The sequence below is a fragment of the Pelophylax lessonae genome (assembly GCF_965119305.1).
Source record: "Pelophylax lessonae genome assembly, chromosome: 1".
NCBI classification, from domain to species: domain Eukaryota; kingdom Metazoa; phylum Chordata; class Amphibia; order Anura; family Ranidae; genus Pelophylax; species Pelophylax lessonae.
The window spans coordinates 605,478,265-605,501,458 of record NC_138768.1 but is presented as its reverse complement, the minus strand read 5'-3'; the positions used below and the strand labels follow the sequence as shown (position 1 = coordinate 605,501,458).

Below are 23,194 nucleotides of genomic sequence, written 5' to 3'. Positions count from 1 at the left end.
CCAGTGCTTTAAGACTGCTTTATAAAATGCCCAAGATAAATATTTAATGAACAACTTTATTTATTTAGCAGATAAGGGTAATCTTCCTTAAAAAGAAGGTATACTCAAGACCTTATATACTCATATTCAGGAAAAACCTGCTTGAACTTTGAACAGATTGAACAGTTGAAGCTCTATTAGTTACTGAATAACCACCAAGCAATATGTCGATAGACTGTATACATACGCGCAACCCACCTGCTACCTAGTGCCGAAAAACAACCCTCCAATTCTCTCCGTCACAACAAGCAGGGAGCCGCCGCATGCAACTTGCTCTTTAAACAGTGTTGACATACCAGAGCCCAAGTCCATGCACTCTTCATCACAACTATTTCAGTGCCTTGGTTTTGTGCCAAGAGCCATGCAAACAGTGCCAACAGAGTGTTCCACAGAAAAAGGCCACTCAGTTCCACAAATGATAGCTTAAAATGGAGAGATATTTTGGAATCCTTACAAAAGTTGTAACCAAGAAAGTGTATCGGAAGGCTTTTTTCAGTCCTGTCCAACATTTCCATATTTACAGTCATCAAACCCAAAATTAATATAGGTGAACACAGAACACGTTTCCATGGGCAGCGACTTCCTATCTGAACTGCAAAAGATAAAAGTGGATTGGGGAGTCTTCTGATTCATATGATACATTATCATTTACTGTTTCCAATTCAGGTAAAAAGGCCTGTACTTAGGTAATATTACAAGATGTATAATGCTATGACATATTAACACCTCAAAAGAAGTTACTAACTACCCATCTGTAAGCACATTAGTAATGTGCAGAGGTAAACACTGATGTACTTTCCACACCTTTCCATTACTATTGTCTTGTCATTAAGGATCTAACATGTTATCAGTTCCCAGAGGGCTGCTTCATTCCATTCAAAGGCAATGCAAAGGTAAATAATTTTCTCCTTTTATCCCCATCACTGCCAGCAAAAATGAAAGTCCTGTGTTACAATACACATGTAAATATACAACTAAATCTGCATAGTTCCTCCTCATAATGCAGCATTGCAGACAGCCATTAGGATGCAAATAGAACAGCCTCCATTAGCCTGCAACAGGAAACAGATCTTTTAATCCCAGAGAAAAGAGAAAACAGACACTGAGATGGGAGATGAGCTGGGAAACCATTTTCTGAATGAATCTGTGTGCTGTGCCTTTCTTCACTTTTTATGTGTGCAGCCAAAGTGTGACGAAAGCAAATGCATTGAAGAGTCTCCTCAGATGGCACACGGAGCAGCTGACTGGTTATAAAAGATGGAGAATCACTTTTTTCATTTCTCTGGAATGATACGCCTGAATGTCACCTACACACATCCAATCGTTGCTGCAGGGAAGGACAGATGAAGCAGGCCAGTTGGTAACCTGCTTAGGTGTACTAAGGGACATGTAGCGTTATCTATGACACACTTTGACTCCATTCTGATCAGGTGTCAATTTTCACTCATTTTAAGCAATGATCACATGCTTATCAAGGGTGATAAAAAAAAAAGGTGATAAAAAATGACTAACCCAACAAGACAAAGAAACAATCAGGTAGATGGCAGCATATATAGAGTGTCATTTATGTGTTTGTCACCCATTTTTACTAGCTGGAATAAACTACAAAAATTTAAATCTGAAAACATAAACATTTTCTCCACTCCAGCATAAGACTAATTCCACAAAACATTTAATTTAACAATTATGGACAATGTACATCTATAAACTGACCATCTAATTACAATTTAGCATACATCCTTTTGAATATGTCTGTCTTTGTGTCTACATGTCACTCACCGGCACCCAAAGGAAAGCTGATTCACTAGCAGCACAAAGGCAAAATGCAGACTTTCAAAAAAATGTCCAAGGTACACTCAAAGACACATGCCGGGCGACAGGAAAAGAAGGGGGAAAAAAAAAACAAAAAAAAAAAACACAGAGCAAGATGTCTCCTCTTACACTAATTACACATTTTCTTCAAGATAGGACACAGCCACCACACTAAATATTTGGATAGAGTTTGATAAAGAAATAATTACAATTGTGGCAATTAATCAATCAATCCAATCAATCAGACAATCAGTTATCAAAAGGCTTAATCCGCCTACAGAAAACAAAGGGCATGCTTCAAAAGTTAATAGAAAAGTCAAAATTATAGCAAAGAAAAAGACAACTATGAAAGAGACTAGACTTTTTTTTTCAGGGAACAAGAAATATTTATGAAGCAGTAAGACCCAACCCAAAACACACACATCCTGCATATTACATTAAAATAGGCATCATTTAGTTCCCAGGAAGCATTGTTAATGAACCTTAAAATATGAATAGTGAAGGGTTCTTTATTATATATGTAAAACCTGTGCATGTCAGCCATGTTGGGAAAGATCAGTATTTTTTGTCCTCTTTATTCTTCCACACTAAACAAACAGATCTGTTGGCAAGAGTGTGAAAAGTGGAAGAGAGAAACAGGGAAGAGAGAGAAAGGGAAGGACATATGGGCATAAATATAGCACTCTGACCTCTTAAACGTCCCTCTGCCTTGCAGAAATCCAGCAAACACAGTCTGGTCTCCTTTCTAACAAATCCTAAAGGGCAGCCATCTTGCTTCCTTCTGCTCCTCTACGAAAGCAGACTAGCCTCCACATCAATATTCATAGGGCAGTTTGACGTCTGCTCTCATCACTTGATGAAGCCCCGGTGTTGCTGTTCGCTGTTCCAAAGGGTGGACGTGACTGGCATGTGAACCAACCCCAAAGTAGTGTCTGCTGACAAGGAGCTCTGCCTGAGTGCTAGCTTGGGTAATGTAAATCAGTTCCCTACTCAGGGCTTCCTACATAAAGGCTCACATTTTTTTTGGCTGTACAATAGTAAGCAGAAGCCTGGGCTGTATAGAAGCTGTGGAGTGGATCACAATAGTATTCTGGCTGCCTCCTTGCCTGCTCTGCAGTTTCACAGACACTGCCTCCAGCTACAGAACAGTAAACTGCTTTCTGTCATGCAGAGAGGGGGAAGGAATTTGCAGGCGAGATTAGATAGCTGATTTTCTGAATATCGCATTACAGTACAGTGCTCTTGCTGAAGTTCCTCCTTTTCATCTCCCCCTTTCAGCTCCCCTTACATACACATTTCAACATTTCCTTACAGCCACCTCACTCCAAAAAGTTACAGGTCCAGCTCAAGTCTCAAGTCTGCATCTGGCCCCTTAGTGGATTGACGCTGCGTTTAAATGAAATGTCGAACCTTTAAATATCCTTCAAAGTCAGCTATCATCCAAGTGATCAAAATCAACTTCTTGTTTACACTGGCCATGTGAACGGCAAAATACTTGACACATGCTCACCAGGTCCTTCACCGTAGCCGCCTTGGTGACACGAGGGTTGATGCGTGCTGTGACAAGCTTTGTTTTCCGTTACTGCTTGATGACACAACTTCTATAAATACATAATGGTTAAACCAAACCATTTTTCCATGGCAACATTTTTGTATCTTGTCTTCGAGATGATCAACCAAAGCATAAGCACAGGCTCAGCGCGTGAATTCTAAATCCCAGTCCAGAACGTTATTTCGATTCCTCATCAGGCACCCCAATTTGTGTTGCAGTTCCACCACTATGCTTTTCAAAGGATTGCCTTTACAATCATCCAAAAGTCCTAAAAGAGCATGTGGTGAGCTTGTGTGTAGTACTACTTTCCTAATCTTGCTGAAACTTGATCCAGCCCACTTATCATCCAAATGCTTTGACACTGTGAATTGCCCTCCCCCCTCCTGACCAAAGCAGAAGAGGAAGTTTGCAAATGACTACACTTGTTCAAAAAGTGTTAAAATATAATTTACATAGCAGTGTTGTTTTATAAAATGCTTTAGTAGTGAAATGTTAAGAAAAAAAGGTAAATTGTGAATAAAAAAAGCATGCTGTTAATACTCAATGTCTATTAAGAACATTTTTTTATTGATCATTTTTATAAAGCATGCAAATCAGAAAATGACAGTTACAAATAATTATTAAAAAAACAATTTAATGAAAGCTGAATATTAAAAAAATTAGGTGATCCAATTTATCCATAACTACAGACACTAGAATGAGGCTCAATGCAAACAAACCATGGGTAAAGCAAGACTTTATGGACTGCCTTCACACATATACAGTAGATTGCAAATGGCATTGGTTAGAACGGGTTGTGTTGTCAATGTACCTTTTTAGTTGTCAGTAACGCTAATGTCTGGTCTACAAATTGTGTGAAGGAATAGTGAGGAGTGTATTTAACTACTCAGACTAAACAAATACACATTTATCTGAACATAGTCACTTGAAATACGTTAGGAAACAGCATATCATATTTCTCCAAGGATATTAATCAGGTCATGTAGTGAAAATAACTGCTCTTTCTGAGGATGACATCACACATGAGTTGGTTTGTGTACGCTTTTTAAATTATCCATTATGGTGTATTGACAGCCTATTCACTCCCTTGATGTAACGCTCACTAATGCTTGCACGTTAACACAATGCATCAGGCTGCAGAGGTGTGAAGGACCTCAAAAGAAGGTGGGAATACAGAGAAAACTAAATCAAGTTTGATTTTCCTATGAACCATCAGACTTCCCAAAGTTGAAATATGTGTACTGTACAGATTTAGGTACTATAGATTGCAATAAAGTACAGTCCACTTATTAAAAAAAAAACAAGTTTTAAATAGTAAAATGCATTGCTTCCATCTGACAATAGCTTTGGAAAACAATTTCCTCCTCACATGTTATGTGATGCTATTGTGTCTTTGAATGGCTTGCAGCTCCAAGGAAACAAAGCCCATTCTTCTAGATTTTCCAACTAACAACTCTGTGTTGTATTGTGCAAGGCTGAAGTGAATAACTGCTTTGGAGGCATGACGTGTAGCTTCAAGGTGCATCACACAAATAAAAAAAAATGCAAAAACCATACTGCAGAGCTATAACTATGTACTTTCTTTTAAATGATTTTGGTGAAAGAAAATAGTAGGGCGTATTGTTTTTTTTTTTTTTCTTTTTTTACTAATTTCTCTATAGTCTATTATTTTTATCACAATATAGATTTTTTTTTTTTTAATTATGATAATAATTATGGATGTGTCAAGGTATTCCAATGGATAGCTACAATTACAATATAGGTGTTTACAAGCAAAACCACATAAAAGCATATGTATTTATGTATGGGGACTCCAAAAACCCAATCTGATCTGCAAACGAAGTAGAAATTGCTAAGTAACCTATAGAAATCAATTAGCAAGCATGCAAAATTCATATAAAATGTTTTATGTTTGTTCAAAACACTCTTTACTAAACACAAAGTATACAGTACAGGGTATACAAAATAATACATAATACACCAAAATGTATATATTAAAGCATATGAAAATCAAAGTATCTAAAAACATGCTAAACATACCAGGTATGATCCATACACATTTTGACTCCTTTTACAAGGGTGTTTCACCTGTCCATTTTTCATTCTTTCTTTTGTGGATGGAAAACAGGAAGTGATGTATTCCAATGGGTGTGAGGATGTGCAACCCCAATTCCAAAAAAGTTGGTGTCGCCTTGTAAAATCTACTTAAAAACAGAATGGAATAATTTGCACATCTCATAAACCCATATATTTTATTCATGATAAAAAAAGTGGAAAACATACCAAATGTTTAAAAATAGGGTAATTTTGAAATTGATGACAGCAACAGGTCTCAAAAAAGTTGGGACAGGGCCATGTTTACCATGGTGTAGCATCCCCTTTTCTTTTAACCACACTCTGTAAATGCCTGGAAATTGAGGAGACCGGTTGCTGGCATTTTGGGAGAGGAATGATGTCCCATTCTTGCCTGATATAAGATTCTAAGTGCACGAAAGTCCTGGGTCTTATTGTATACTGTATTTTTGTTTGTATTTTTCATTTCAAGATGTACCAAATATTTTTAATTGGTAAAGGTCTGGACTGCAGGAAGGCCAGTTTAGCATCTCTTCTACTATGAAGCCGTGCTGTTGTCATAGATGTTACATGAGATTTAACATTGTCCTGTGGAAATAAGCACGGTCTTCAATGAAAAAGACATCAATTGGATGAGAGCATATACTGCTTCCAAAACAGACCATTTTAAATGAGCTTTGGCCCAGAGAAGACAGTGCTCTATCTGGGTCATGTTCAGATATGGTTTCTTCTTTGCATGATAGAGCTTCAACTTGCATTTTTGGATGTTATGGTGAACTGTGTTCACAGACAATGATTTTCAGAAGTATTCCTGAGTCCATGCAGTGATGTCCAATCATGCCTGTTTTTAATGCAGTGCTGTCTGAAGGCACAAAGATGATGGGCATGCAATATTACGGTTCGGGCCTTGTCCCTTGCGCACAGAGATTTCTGAAGATTCTTGGAATGATTTTATGTACTGTAGATGATGATATATTTAAAGTCTTTGGAATTCTATGTTGAGGAACACAATTCTGAAATTGACAATTTTGAGATACAGCTTTTCACAGATTGGTGAACCTTTGCCCTTCTATACTTCTGAGACACTTTAACTCTCTAAGATGCTGTTTTTATACCCAATTATGTTACTGACCTGTTGCCAATTACCTAACTAGTTGCAAAATGTTCTTCCAACTCTTTCTTGTTAGTACCACTTACTTTGCCAGCTTTTTGTTGCCCTGACCCAACTTTTTTGAGACATGTTGCTTCCCTGAATTTCAAAATTACCTTTTTTTTTCTTAAAATGGTACATTTTCCCAGTTTAAATATTTAAGATGTTTTCTATTTTCAATTGTGAAAAAAATATGGGCTTATAAAACTTTTTTGGAATTGGGGTTATATACAGATGATCATCAGTATAGATCCATGTCTGTTTAGGTCCATGATTAGAAACAGACTTGGTCTTACTGATGTAAATGGATTCCATTAGCATAATCAGTTCAGTCCATTTTTTAAACAGAAAATGAAAGCCACAAGTAGCATTGTCTGAATGATATGTGACCCAGGTGTGAAGATGGTGAGGGATGTCTCTAATGAGACTCTTATTCAGCTTTTCTATGAGAAGCTAGGTCTACAGAACGTCGCCTGCAAACAATATAGTGATAGGGTGAGGAAGGAGAAGCTGTGGCAGAAAGTGTTATATACTGTAACTCCAAATTGGGCAACAATGAGTGAGACGCAGAAGGGGAAGTGAGGTAAGTGTAAATTTCTTATATTGCTCATTACTGTATGTGTCTTGAGTTCCCAAAAGTTATTTGTCTCTTTCTGTCTGACTGTCTGTCTCTCTCTATGTAACAAAAGTGTAAGTGAATGCTTATGGATGAAAACTGAACCGAACGAAAAACATATGTGCAAATCGAATCATAAAACTTATTTAAAAAAATGCATTTTTTAAAGGGCTGTTAGTGTCATTCACTTGACCGCTTGGTCCTTTTCTTCACCTGCAGCTCAGAGGCCTAGTAGTGGAAATTACAGAAGATGCTTGTCAGGGTCCATCAATGGCACTGGTCCTGGTAGTCCTTAGGTTCATTGAAACCCCGGACTGGGGACAACTGTGAAAGGCTGGGGACAAGGAGGCTTTACTCTGACTTTGGGACTGCAGGCAAGCCATGTGCTCACATTATGCCCTGTAGCACCCAAGTCAGATGAAGAGATGCAAGCTGATCACACTAAGAGGGATCTGCTTTTGTGCCTAGCATTATCAGTAACAAATTGGAAGGGTTTTTTTCTTAAGGGGTTAGGCTGGATTACCAGATATTTTATGACTTTACAACATTTGCAGAGATTTCTCTGAGCTTACAGAGGGACCAAACGAAATAGTCCATGACTTTTTAATTTAGAGTTAGAATATACTTTAATAACAGCAGACCAACTCCTTAGATACATACAGTACAATATGGAAAAAGTGAAAAATATTCCATCTGAATATGCTGATACCCCAGATATACTAATTAGAATGATCGTAAAAAGCAACCACATAGAGGTATATAGAAAAAGTGTCAACCCGACACTCAACGCAGCGAGAAAGATCCTATAAAGCTGAAGTGTTTCGAAACAGTCCCCCCTTTGTCATTTAGTTCTCATCTAATCAATATATGTGTCCTGCCTAAATATATATGGCGCTGTAGCCCATAGTTGCATTTCCCACAGCTGGCCATGTTAATGTTTGCATCAGTGCCAGAAATGGCACCAGCCCGGTTTTGTTTCTGGTCCGCCACTATCCCAGAAGCTTCTATTCCCAAGATGGAAGGTAATGCAAATGGATTGTCATTCAACACTTTGGTAAGCAGAATCACCCAGAGGAGGATCCATTCCGAACTATAGTATTCCAAGTGGTATACATTCTATAATAGATTAATGTGTGTTTTTGATGCTATTGTATGTTGAAATTAGAGATCGACCGATTCCCCAATATATCTGTATCGGCCTTTGGATTTACCGATATTGCCGATATTTTCGTGACGTCATTGCGTATGTTGCGCGCACACATTCTGCCTTCTAACACCGCCTCCCACGGCTGCACGGCCCATATGTGACACCATTTCACTGCGCGCTGCACATGTTCTCTGCCTTAAGACCGCCTCCCACAGCTTCGTGTTACAGCCAGCTGCAGTCCGGTCTCATCACAGTGCCAGACATCCATCCACCCACAGGCCCTGGCCTCAGCCACCCACCACAGGTGCCCAGCCACCAGCCTTCCCACCCACAACAGAACAGGGTGCCAGCAGACCAGCATCCAGCCACCCACTCCACAACAGGGTTCCAGCGAGCAAAGATGACACCACCAAGCCAGCCACCCGCCAACGTGACCAGTGACCACACAGTGTTCCAGCAAGCCAGCTCCCCACAACAGGCCAGGGTGAGTAAATGACACCAAGCCAGCCACCAACACAACATGGTGACCCCAAGCCAGCCACCCACCACAGTGTTCCAGCCAGCCAGCCTAAAACCAGTGTTCCAGCAAGCAAGCCACCCACAACAGGGTGACACCAGGCCAGCCAGCCACCACAGTGTTTCTGCAAGCCAGCCACCCATAACAAGGTGATACCAAGCCAGCCAGTCACCCACCACAGTGTTCCAGCAAGCCAGCGAGCCACCCAAACCACAGTGTTCCAGCAAGCAAGCCACCCACAACAGGGTGACACCAGGCCAGCCAGCCACCACAGTGTTCCTGCAAGCCAGCCACCCATAACAGGGTGACACCAAGCCAGCCAGCCACCACAGACTGTTCCTGCAAGCCAGCCACCCATAACAGGGTGACACCAAGCCAGCCAGCCACCACAGTGCTCCTGCAAGCCAGCCACCCATAACAGGGTGACACCAAGCCAGCCAGCCACCACAGTGTTCCTGCAAGCCAGACACCCATAACAGGGTGACACCAAGCCAGCCAGCCACCCACCACAGTGTTCCTGCAAGCCAGTCACCCAGAACAGGGTGACACCAAGCCAGCCAGCCACCACAGTGTTCCTGCAAGCCAGCCACCCATAACAGGGTGACACCAAGCCAGCCAGCCACCACAGTGTTCTTGCAAGCCAGCCACCCATAACAGGGTGACACCAAGCCAACCAGCCACCACAGTGTTCCTGCAAGCCAGCCACCCATAACAGGGTGACACCAAGCCAGCCAGCCATCACAGACTGTTCCTGTAAGCCAGCCACCCAGAACAGAGTGACACCAAGGCAGCCAGCCAGCGCCACCACAGTGTTCCTGCAAGCCAGCCACCCAGAACAGGGTGACACCAAGCCAGCCAGCCACCACAGTGTCCTGGCAAGCAAGCCACCCACAACAGGGTGACACCAAGCCACCCACACTGCCAGGCATCAGCCACCAACCCACACTGCCAGGCATCAGCCACCATCCCACGACAGGGTGCCAGCAAGCAACCCACACTGCCAGGCGTCAGCCACCAGCTCACAACAGGGTGCCAGCAAGCAACCCACACTGCCAGGGGTTGCTTGGAGGCACTGCCTCCACTATCCCAGGCAACAATAACAGATATGTTTGTGAAAAAAAACAGATGTCACTGTCTAGATTCAGATGGAAGATCCCAACTGCTAATCACAGAGATCATTGTCACTGATAACCAGCCATTTACAATGGTGTCTGAGTCAGGTTTGTAGCGGTTGATGTCCATACTTGAGCCAAGCTACACACTGAAGAGTGAGAAGCATTATCGAACCAAAATTCTGGCAAAGCTTCACCAAAAGGTCGTTGACAAAGTAAAGGCTATGCTGTAACCAGAGAATGCTGGCAACTCACTTTCATGCATGACGGACTGCTGGTCACAAACAGAGTCAGAGTCACTAATCATTCTTACATGCCACTTCATTGACAGCGGTCGGACAAAAAGGTAATTGGTGTTGAATACAAAAGTGATGCAAGGATCCCACACTGAGTACAGTAGGGAAATATTTCTAGGCATACTTGAAGAATGGGGAATCAACAAAGTCCGAGTGATGCTTGCACAACTTCGAGACAGTGGAGCAAACATGCGGAAAGGAATGAGGCTTGTTGATATGTCAGACCTCTGTGTCATGGCACAGAACACCCTCCAACTTTCAAATGATGGTCTGTCAAGCCAAAGAGCTTTGATTGATATACAGTATGTTTTGAGAAGCATGAAGAGATTAAAAATGTTGTGCTTGCAAGTCTTTTGAATCCTCGATACAAGAACCATGCTTTCTCTTCTGATGATGTATTGGCTAAGTCGAAAAAATTGGCTGACAGAAGATATTCAACAGGAGGTGCAGGAGGTTCCTGCCGAAAAGACAAGTCCAGAACACTATTTTTATGAAGAGCAACATGCTGCAAAAACAGACAAATGTCCAAAAATACGTCAACGAACAGAAGGGAATCTTTTTCATCGTGGTCGAATTTATCAGGACATTTTCAGTGTTTTATTGGGGCCTCATGCGGAGGATTCAATTTCTTCTGAACTTGCAACTATGAGCCTGGGTGATGAACTTCATCTCTATTTAACCACTTTACCACTAGAGCATTTTGCTGTCTTACGTCTGGGCCACTTTTTGTGCTTCGGCACTGTGCAACTTTAACTGACAATGGTGCGGTCATGCAATGTGGTACCCAAACGAAATTTACGTCCTTTTTTTCCCACAAACAGAGCTTTCTTTTGGTGGCATTTGATCACCTCTGCGCTTTTTATTTTTTGCGATATTAATAAAAAAAGAGCGAAAATTTTGCAAAAAAATGACATTTTCAACTTTGTCTTTTAAAAAATATCCAATATACTCAATTTATGTCATTTTTTTTGGCCAAAATATATTTAGCTACATGTCTTTGACAAAAAAAAATTCAATGAGCGTATTTTTATTGGTTTGCACAAAAGTTATAGCGTCTACAAACTATGGTGTAAATACTGAAATTTACACAGCTTTAATTTCTGACTGCCTAGCTCATTTCATGAAGCGCTAAAATGGCAGGGCAGTACAATACTCCCCCAAATTACCACTTTTTGGAAAGTAGACATCCTAACGAATGTTCTGAGAGGCAGGTTGAGCTCATTGAATATTTCATTTTTTTGTCACAGGTGTTTGAAAAATAACTAAAAAAAATGTTTTTTTTTGTTACACAAAGTTGTCATTGAAATGATATATTGCTCACACATGCCATGGGTATATGTGTAATTACACCCCAAAATATATTCTGCTGCTTCTCCTGAGTACAGGGATACCACATATGTGAGACTTTTTGGGAGCCTAGCTGTGTACGGGACATCGAAAACCAATCCCCACCATCAGAATTTCAAAGGGCGTATATTTTTCATTGCATTTTCTCACTACCTATAACGGTTTAGGAGGCCCTGAAATGCCAAGATACCACAAAATCCCCCCCAAATGACCCCATTTTGGAAAGTAGACACCCCAAGCTGTTTGCTGAGAGGCATGGTGAGTCCATGGAATATTTTATATTTTGCCACAAGTTTTTGGAAAATTACAATTTATTTATTTATTTATTTATTTTAACACAAAGTTGTCACTAAAAGATAAATTTCTCACACATGACATGGGTATATGTGGAATGACACCCCAAAATACATTCCGCCGCTTCTCCTGAGTATGGGGATACCCCATGTGTGAGACTTTTTGGGAGCCTAGCTGTGTACAGGACCCCGATAATCAATCCCCATCTTTAGGTTTTCTAATGGCGTAAATTTTTGATTTTACTCCTCACCACCCATCACAGTTTCGGAGGCCCTGAAATTTCAAGATAGCACAAAACCCCCCCCAAATGACCCCATTTTGCAAAGTAGACACCCCAAGCTATTTGCTGAGAGGCATGCTGAGTCCATGGAATATTTTATATTTTGCCACAAGTTCCGGGAAATATATTATTATTATTTTTATTTAAATTTTTTTACACAAAGTTGTCACTAAATGATATATTTCTCACACACGCCATGGGTATATGTAAAATGAAACCCCAAAATACATTCTGCTGCTTCTCCTGAGTACAGGGATACCCCATGTGTGAGAATTTTTTGCAGTCTAGCCGAGTACAGGCCCCCGAAAATCAATCACCACTTTCAGGCTTTCCAAGGGCGTAAATTGTTGATTTCACTCCTGACTACCTATCACAGTTTCGGAGGCCATGAAATGCCAAGACAGAACAACCCCCCCCCCCCAAATGACCCCTTTTCGGAAAGTAGACACCCTAAGCTATTTGCAGAGAGGCATGTTGGGTGTTTTGCAGATCTAACTTTTTGTCACAAAATTTTGGAAATTGAAAAAAGAGGAAAAAAAATGCATTTTCCTGTTTTTTTCTTCATTTTCCAAAAACAATGAGAGATGCAAAATACTCACCATGCCTCTCAGCAAATAGATTGGAGTGTCTACTTTGCAAAATGGGGTCATTTGGGGGGGTTTTGTGCCATCTTGGCATTTCATGGCCTTCAAAAGTGTGATAGGTAGTAAGGAGTGAGATCAACAATTTACGCCCTTAGAAAGCCTGAAGGTGGGGAGTGGTTTTCCGGGTCCTGTACGAGGCTAGACTGCCAAAAAGTCTCACACATGGGGTATCCCTGTACTCAGGAGAAGCAGCAGAATGTATTTTGGGGTGTCATTTCACATATACCCATGGCATGTGTGAGCATTATATCATTTACTGACAACTTTGTGTAAAAAAACAAAAAAAAAAAAAAAAATTTCCCCGAAACTTGTGGCAAAATATAAACTATTCCATGGACTCATCATGCCTCTCAGCTAATAGCTTGGAGTGTCTACTTTGCAAAATGGGGTCATTTGGGGGGGGGGGGGTTTGTGCTATCTTGGCATTTCATGGCCTTCAAAAGTGTGATAGGTAGTAAGGAGTGAGATCAACAATTTACGCCCTTAGAAGGCCAGAAGGTGCGGATTGGTTTTCTGGGTCCTGTACTGCCAAACTGCCAGACTGCCAAAAAGTCTCACACATGGGGTATCCCTGTACTCAGGAGAAGCAGCAGAATGTATTTTGGGGTGTCATTTCACATATACCCATGGCATGTGTGAGCATTATATCATTTATTGACAACTTTGTGTAAAAAAAAAAAAATAATAATTTTCCCGAAACTTGTGGCAAAATATAAACTATTCCATGGACTCATCATGCCTCTCAGATAATAGCTTGGAGTGTCTACTTTGCAAAATGGGGTCATTTGGGGGGGGGGGGGGGTTTGTGCTATCTTGAAATGTCAGGGCCTCTGAAACTGTGACAGTTAGTGCAGAGGTAAAATAAGCAATTTACGCCATTAGAAAACTTGAAGATGGGGATTGGTTTTCGGGGTCCTGTACGCGGATAGACTGACAAAAAATCTCACACATGGGGTATCCCTGTACTCAAGAGAAGCAGAAGAATGTATTTTGGGGTGTCATTTCACATATACACATGGCATGCGTGAGCAATATATTATTTAGTGACAACTTTGTGTAAAAAAAAAACAAAAAAAAAACAAATTGTCATTTTCCTGAAACTTAGAGCAAAATGTAAAATACTCCATGGAATCAATATGCCTCTCAGCAAATAGCTTTGGGTGTCTACTTTCCAAAAAGGGGTCATTTGGGGGGTGTTTGAACAGTCCTGGCATTTTATGCTCAATTTTAGCAACACATCACCCACTCTTCTAACCACTTGAAAACCAAGCCTTGAAAAAATATTTTTTTTTTACAAGAAAATTACTTTGAACCCCCAAACATTATATATTTTTTTTAAAGCAGAGGCCCTACAGAACAAAATGGTGGATGTTGCAATTTTTTTTGTCACACGGTATTTGCGCACACATTTTCCAAACGCAATTTTTGCATAAAAAAACACTTTTTTCATATTTAATGCAGAAATACACTATATAATTCCAAATTGTTTGGTAAAATTTAAAAGATGATCTTATGCCGAGTACATAGACACCTAACATGACATGCTTTAAAAATTGCGCACGCCCGTGCCACGGCAACAAACTACGTACGGTTTTAAAAGCATTTAAAAGTCTTTACAGGTTACCAGGTTGGACTTACAGAGGAGGTCTACTGCAAGAATTACTGCCCTCGACCTGGCGTTTGCGGCGATACCTCACATGCATGGTGCAATTGCAGTTTACATATGACACTAGACCAACGCTTGTGTGCGCATTTGCGCGCAAGCACAGGGGGACAGGGAAGCTTGATTTTTTTTTATTTGCTTTTCTATGTTATTTTGACACCTTTTCTTTCATTTTTTTTTAATCATTTTTATTGTTATCACAGTGAATTTAAATTTCCCCTATGATAGCAATCTGTAGTGACAGGTACTCTTTTTAAAACAAATCGGGGTCTTTTAGACTCTAGATCTTTCCTCTGACCTTAACGCATCTGACCACACCAAAATTGGTGTGATAAAATACTTTCCCAATTTCCCAATGGCGCTGTTTATTTCTGGCGAAACAGAAGTCATGAATTGCTCGTAGCTTCCGATATCTTAGGCCATAGAGATGATTGGAGCCATTCTCATCTCCAATCAGCACTATGGTTAGATAATTGAACCACCGGCTGCACTCTCGCTTTAACCGGTGGGACAGGAGAGCCCGAGAAAAACCGTGGAAGGCGGCGGAAGGCAGCAGGAGGGGGGGGGGGAGTCTGCTCCCACTGCATGTAAAAGCAGTCTAGCGGCCAATTATCCACTAGGATTGCTTTTACATGTAAGCAGACCGCTGGCTGTAAAAAATGATACCAAGATGATGCCTAAATCTGCAGGCATCACCCTGGTATAACCGCTCAAAGTCCAGCAACGTACCAGTACATTGCTGGTCCTTGTTTGGCATATAGTGTAGGTTTTTTCTTTTTTTCATGCAGCCTGTGGGCTGAACGGAAAAAAAGAGAACCTATCAGAAATCAGCACAGGAATAATGCGTAGTATTACTCATCATTAACCGCCCAAACAACCACCCACTGAATTTAATGATGGGTATACATGACACTATCCACGTATACCAAAATAGGATTTTAACTGCAGTGCTGAAATCAGAAAATCACCACAGCTGCTGCCAGCAAAGGTATCCATATATGCTGAGCGCAAACACTGTTTGTGTCAGAATATATAAAATCAATGCCGTGGCAGCCGACGAGTACCTGCAAGAGAAACAGGTCACAAAAGAATGAGAAACAAACAAAGTACATTAAAAGTACACAGGAAGTGTAGAAGAACATAAAAAATGACTGAGACGACAACTATTTTTGGCTTTTATGTATTTTTTTTTCCTTCAAACGTCGAGTTCCAAGTTCCAGGTTCGGGTTTCTCAAAATGACGATAGCCATCGAACATCTTTTGAGACCCTGTGTAAATGTGCCCTAAACTGTGCCGTGCTGTACCCTACGCTAATAATCCACTAGTGTGTGGTAGCGACAGAAACAGTCACCATGGCAAAGACCAGGTCGGTCAGGACAGTCGGGACAATAATTCCGGGTGTCACGCCTAAATCCGCGCTTGCTGCAGACACGGCACCTTTTTTGGGGGTATCGTTGGGTAGGGGTACTCGGGAGGTATTGCGGAAAATGCCTCTCATGCAGCCGGCTCACTACATCTGGTTGGAGAATTGGGGCAGGAGCACCAGCTGGATACAGAAGGGCTCTGATTATCTCTTCTTGGAATTGAAAGAAGGATAATGTTCCAGCAGATGCTTTGTATAAGACAAAAGCGTTGTAAACAGCCAATTGAAATAGGTATACAGACACTTTTTTGTACCAGTGTCTGGCCTTACGGGCAATTAAGTACGGTCCCATCATCTGGTCGTTGAAGTCCACCCCTCCCATTTTACGGTTATAGTCGTGGACACAGAGGGGCTTCTCAACAACAACACCGGTGACCGTAGTAATTTGGACTGCCGTGTCTGGGTGAATGGAGGACAGAACGAAAACGTTCCGTTTGTCCCTCCACTTCACTGCAAGCAATTCCTCGCACCTCAAGCAGGCTCTCTCCCCCCGAGCTCAGTGGGGCATTTACTAGCCGTTGGGGGAAGCCCCGGCGATTAGATCGCACGGTGCCACAAGTGCCAATTTGAAATTGAAAGAGGTGTCTAAAAAGTGGCACGCTTGTATAGAAGTTGTCCACGTACAAGTGGTACCCCTTTCCGAATAAGGGTGACACCAAGTCCCAAACTATCTTGCCGCTGCTCCCTATGTAGCCTGGGCAGTCGGTGGGCTCCACAGTGCTATCTTTTCCCTCGTAGACACGGAAATGAACTGTATAGCCTGTGGCCCTGTCACACAGCTTATACAACTTGACCCCGTATCTGGCACGCTTGCTGGGGAGGTACTGTTTGATAGCAAGGTGACCAGTAAACTTAATCAGGGACTCGTCAACGCAGACATCTTGTTGGGGGGTAAACAAGGCTGCGAACTGCTGATTGAGGTGGTCTACGAGGGGCCGAATTTTGTGGAGCCGATCATATGCAGGGTCTCCCCAAGGACGACAGAGTTCATTGTCATTGAAATGCATGAACCGAAATATTTGTTCGTATCGAATCCTGGACATAGCAGTAGAGAACACGTACATTTGATGAATTGGGTCAGTGGACCAATATAACCGCAATTCATTCTTTTTTGTAATGCCGTGTTGAAGGAAAGGCCCAGAAAAATTTTAAACTCGGGAATCGTAATAGGATTCCAGGTGAATGGTCTGGCAAGGGGTGAATTTGGGTTGGCGGCGATGAATTGTTGAGCGTACAAATTTGATTGGTCCACAATAGATCTGTAAAGATCTTCAGTGAAAAACAGCTCAAAAAAGTTTATGGGATTAAAACCAGCTGTTTCCACTTGGATTCTGGGTTGGGCGGTGAATGGGGGAAGTACTGGCGCTGTGGAATCTGTGGGCTGCCAATTAGGATATGCCAGCGCTTCAGGGAGGACACTATGGGCTCTACGGGCCTGTCTTCAGATACGCGGTGGCTGCGGGCCACTACTCATGCTAGCCACCGCACCAGCTTCAACTGCACTTAGGTGACTCGCCACGTCACCAGGTGATACTGCAGTGCTGGTTGAAGGTCCAGGATGTACTAGGCCGCTCGTGCTTGCCAGATCACGAGAACTGTGAGCGGCACTAGTACTGGCACTCTGCTGCATACGAGAAACTCAAGGTTCTTGCAAGTCAACAACTCCAGAATGGGGTCGGGTACGCCTGACCCTAGCAGGGACCCCTCTGTCGTCGGAGCTATCTGTCCGGGAACCGCTGCTGTCATCTGGTTCGTATACTGACCCTGATTCTGCCAGTGAGGCTTCCCCATCGCTCCCACTTGACATGGCCATTATACTGTAGACCTCTTCACCACTGTACCAACGTTTTGTCATTTTAGTAACTAAATTTACCGGTACAGTAGTGCGACTACTAGGTAATAAAAGCACCTGGTTGTCGAGGACTATTTGGTCGCTACAAAAAAAACTGCTAGTGCTAGCAGAGATCAGGCCTGACTCTGCTAACGCAGCGGTTTTGTGTGATTTGTTTTTTTTGGAAGTGTCAGTAATCTATTGATTACTACACTTGCCTGGGTAAGGTGGTCTGGACAAGGGGGCTAAATGCAGGTGCTAGCAGGAATCAGTGCTGATTGTGCAAACACTGCGTTTTTGGAACACTAAATTATGGGGACGCTAGTATAGTTCTGATCAGATCAGATATTGATCTGTTCAAACACTATACTAGTAATGGAGGTGTGTGTGTGCTAGTGTACTTGACTCTAACTGATGCTAAGTAACGGTGGTGTAGTGGGACCCTGACGCTAACTAGCCTAAGTTGTGTCACCCGTGACGCTAATACAGTGATCGGTAATCATTGTATATAGTGAACACTGTGACAGGGCAGTGAAGGGGTTAACTGGGGGAGATCAAGGGGTTAAACCTTTATAGGGGATAGATGGCGGGTGGCCTAAACCTATTTGGGCCTAGCGCAAGCGCAAATTAGGGTCACAAGTGACACTAAATACAGTGATCAGTAGTTATCTGATATACTGTATATATTAGTGCACTGTGTGATATGGAGTGAAGGGGTTAACTGGTGGAGATCAAGGGGTTAAACCTTTATAGGGGATAGATGGCGGGTGGCCTAAACCTATTTGGGCTTAGCGCAAGCGCAAATTAGGGTCACAAGTGACACTAAATACAGTGATCAGTAGTTATCTGATTTACTGTATATATTAGTGCACTGTGTTATAGGGAGTGAAGGGGTTAACTGGGGGAGATCAAGGGGTTAAAAGTTTATTAGGGGATAAGCTGCGGGTGCCCTAATCCTATCTGGGCTTAGCGCAAGCGCAAATTAGGGTCACTAGTGACACTAAATACAGTGATCAGTATTTACCTATATACTGTATTTAGTGCACAGAGTAATAGGGAGTAAAGGGGTTAACTGAGGGTGATCAAGGGGTTAAAACTTTATTAGGGGATAGGTGGCGGGTGCCCTAACCCTATTTGGGCCTAATGCAGGCGCAAACTAGGCTCACAAGTGACACTTATACAGTGATCAGTAAAATATCTGTATACCACTGTATATAGTGTTCACTGTGAGGGGTTTGGGGGTGATCAGAGGTGATCAAGGGGTTAAATGTGCCTATGTGAGGTGTGTCAGTGTAGTGCTTGGTGGAACTCACATTTTTGATGTCTCTCTGTCTTCTCCTGGAACCGAAAGAACTCCAGGAGGGACAGTGACATCACTTCCCATGCCTGTGTTTACATTACACAGACAGGGGACAGATTGCCATTGGTTGGGGCCGATCGCCAGACACTGACCAAAAATCATTGGTCAGTATCTGGTGATTGATCGGTTCCCTACCAAATCCGTTCGGAATCGGGACCCGCGGCACGCGGGAGCGCGCTCTGGGAGCCGTGATCGCGCCCGACGCAGGTCTACGTTGTCAGACGGGATCGTGCCACACTGCCGCAGTAGGGTCAACGTAAGCAGACGTAAAGTGGTTAAAGGAAGCAGTAATTGACAGAAGAAGTCATCCTCTTCAGTGGTGGAGAGAAAATGAGGCACGCTACAAAAGACTTGTTTCCCATGCTAGAAAATACCTCTCTCTCTCTGCTCCTCTGTCCTCCACTCCTCCTGAGCATGTTTATGAAGTGGCAGCATTGTATGAACAAAACAGAAGACCTTTAACAGGTGACCATGGACATGCTGAAATGTTCTGCTTTCTGCATTATAATATTGTTCTACTTAACTGGGAGTATTGAAAAGAGTAGTGTCCACTCCACTCCAATCAACTGTGTAGCTGTTGCCTAGCTTTTTTTCTAGCAGTTTTGCACTGACTGCATTAGTTGCAGTTAATGCCCTACTGCAAAGAGTCCAATCCAATGTGCAGCTGTTGCCTAGCTTTTTTTTCTAGCAGTTTTGCATTGACTGCTGTTGTTGCAGTGAGTGCCCTACTGCAGAGGTAGTCCACGGAGTGACTCCAATCCAATCCACTGTCTAGCAGTTGCCTAGTTTTTTTTCTAGCAGTTTTGCACTGACTGCTGTAGTTGCAGTGAGTGTCCTACTGCAGAGGTAGTCCACTGACTCCAGTCCAATCCACTGTGTAGCTGTTGGCTAGCTTTTTTTCTAGCAGTTTTGCACTGACTGCTGTAGTTGCAGTGAGTGCCCTACTGCAGAGGCAGTCCACTGAGTGACTCCAATCCAATCCAGTCCACTGTCTAGCTGTTGTTTAGCTTTTTCTCTAGCAGTTTTGCACTGACTGCTGTAGTTGCAGTAAATGCCCTACTGCAGAGGTAGTCCACTGAGTGACTCCAATCCAATCCAGTCCACTGTCTAGCTGTTGCCTAGCTTTTTTTCTATCAGTTTTGCACTGACTGCAGTAGTTGCAGTGAGTGCTATACTGCAGAAAGAGGTAGTCCTCCACTGACTCCAGTCCAATCTACTGTGACATGTGTAGCTGTTGCCTTGGTTTTTTTTAGCAGTATTGCACTAACTGCAGTAGTTGCAGTGAGTACCTTACTGCAGAGGCAGTCCTCCACTGACTCCAGTCCAATCCACTGTGACCTGTGTAGCTGTTGCCTTGCTCTTTTTCTAGCAGTTTTGCACTGACTGCACTGCAGTAGTGGCAGTGAGTGCCTTACTGCAGAGGTAGTCCTCCACTGACTCCAGTCCAATCCACTGTGTATGTATGTGTATTGTGTAGCTGTTGTTGTTGCCTAGCTTTTTTCTAGCAATTTTGCACTGAATGCAGTAGTTGCAGTAAGTGCCATACTGCAGAGGTAGTCCTCTGACTCCAGTCCAATCCCCTGTGTAGCTGTTGCCTAGCTTTTTTTCTAGCAGTTTTGCACTGACTGCACTGCAGTAGTGAATTAAAAATATTGCAGTCCACTACTGCAGCACTTTATAATGCATTAATGCGCAATCAGATGATGCAAAATGCAAATGTCCCTGCAAGTGCCTTTTTCCTATCAGTTTTCATGCAGGTAAGGTGTGAAGAATGTTAAAAATGTTAATCAATAAAGATTAACATGTTTATTAAGAGATTTGTGTCGAAATTTGTGTTTTTTTTTTGCACAATTTTACATGTGTGAAAATATCGGCCAATACTGATATGCGATCGACAAAATATTGGTATTGGTAACGAAAAACTGATATCGGTCGATCACTAGTTTTAACCTGCCTGACAAAAACGTTTTATTTTAATTTTTGTTTACACTTTTTGTTTACACTTTGCAGAATAGCTCCATTGTCTAGGGACCTTCCCCCATGTGGAAAATGTTTATGATTCCCTCTCCTGCGTTCATTTTTCTCTAAAACATTGTTTAAACCATGATACTACAGTACCCAGTCCTCCTACCCATCCTGTTTTCGTCACTTTGTTTTCTTTACCCTGTTAAAACCCAATTTCACTTATTTTACGTAATTTTATTACATTGTCATTATTTTATTTTAACTCGATACTTTCTTTTAGTTTTTATTTCTTTATCTCTTTATAGACTCCCTCAAATTCTTATTATTAGTATTCACCCACTCCTACTCACACCCTCCTGATTTCAATATGACTGTGCTTTGTAATATATGGAGTAGACTTACTCATATTTAACTAGTCCCACTGCTAGGATAACTATAAACTTCACTTTCAGTTTCTCTATGAATACGAGTAATCCATACTCTATTAAAACTTGTATAAGGTTTGCACAGTACAAGACAACACCTTTATCTAGACAACACCTTTGTCAGAATTAGGTAAACCAAAGTACTCCTCTTTCCTTCATATGTGCTTGTGATCTGACTTCTGTTTGCCACAAGATACTAAATGCTCAAATAAATCATCAGGATCTTAATAGACTTAATACGGTTCGAATGTCGCCTGATTGTTCGACCGCCGACTAACAAAACAGTGTTTGTTGGACGAAAACGTTGCCAACATTAAATAATCAAAAAAAAAAAATAGTTAACAGACCAATCAATTACATACGTAGTCTTCACGTTTCACGTTCCTAGTGGAAGTGATGTAGTGTGCGTGTAACCTTGTAGCCGCGCCCTTCCTCCCAGCACGAACGAGCGTAGGACCGACATTTAAACCGTATAATTCACTGAATCTGTAATGATAGCATCAACGTGCGTAGTGTTGTGATAGTGTTCATGTTTACGAACGGACGAACAATATTCAATATGGACGAGGCCCAGAATTCAAAAATTTGCATCATTGCACTTGGTGTTTTAGCCATCCATACATATCGACAAAAGAGCACAAGAAAGCAAAGAATTTGGACCAAAAATTGGCTGCAGAAGCGGGATCAATATTTACATATATAATTAATTAGAGAGCTAAAAGAGAACAATCCAGATGACTACAGCAACTACATCAGGATGTCTGATGCCTGTTTCCAACCACTATTATCTGTGATTGGTCCCCATATCAGAAAACAAGACACAGTTATGAGGGACTCCATCACTGCTGAGCAAAGACTAATTGCCACTCTGAGGTTCTTTGCCACTGGAAGAAGCCTACAGGACCTAAAATACAGTACCGGAATATCCTCTCAATCTCTAGGAAGGATTATCCCTGAAACGTTCTAAATTTGCCCACATCTCAGGAAACGGACGAAAACTTACATTTTGTATTTCTTGCTGATGACGCATTTGCCCTGGGAGAGCATATTTTGAAGCCTTTCCCTTTTTGCAATCTTACTAAAGAGCAAAGAATTTACAACTACCGGCTCTCAAGGGCTTGTCGAGTAGTTGAAAATGCCTTTGGAATAATGGCCAACAGATTCTGCACCTTCTTGACTACAATCAATTTGTCTGTTGAAAAAATTGATCAAGTAGTGCTTTGTTGTTGCATCCTCCACAATTTCCTTCGACGCAATGCTGCAAAATATATATTATCTGGAGCACATACAGGAGCAGATACAGAAAGATTTGAATCTCAGACAAGTTCTTCTGCTGATACTGATTTCCGTGATACTCTAGATATCCTTACAGCAATCGGAAATTCCCACCCAAGATTAGCAACACATGCAGCGAGGCAAAACAGAGTAAATTATATGAATTACTTTGTTGGAAGTGGTGCTGTGGAGTGGCAGGATGACATATAGTTATTTGAAAACTGGTTAATGCTGCATTATGCTAAACTTGTGTTAGATGTCAAATCTCAATGTCTTAAGCTGACTATTCTACACTCTTCTGTTTGGGGTTTGTTATGTCAGTTATTCCATCCCCATTAAAAGTTACATATTGGAGTTCATTATTTGGAATCTG

At 41.9% G+C, this 23,194-nt stretch overlaps 1 protein-coding gene across 2 annotated transcripts in view; it reads right to left on the bottom strand.

Annotated features, from left to right (window-relative positions):
- TET2 (tet methylcytosine dioxygenase 2) overlaps window positions 1-23,194 on the bottom strand; it is a 177,527-nt gene that overhangs the window by 106,948 nt on the left and 47,385 nt on the right. The window contains exon 1 of one of the 2 annotated variants that reach the window (XM_082243692.1): window positions 2,541-3,706. The exons of the other annotated variant lie outside the window; for it this stretch is intronic. The gene's annotated coding sequence lies outside the window, so the exon portion shown is untranslated. Of the gene's footprint in view, window positions 1-2,540; window positions 3,707-23,194 lie in introns of those variants that run through there. 2 annotated transcript variants of the gene reach the window in all.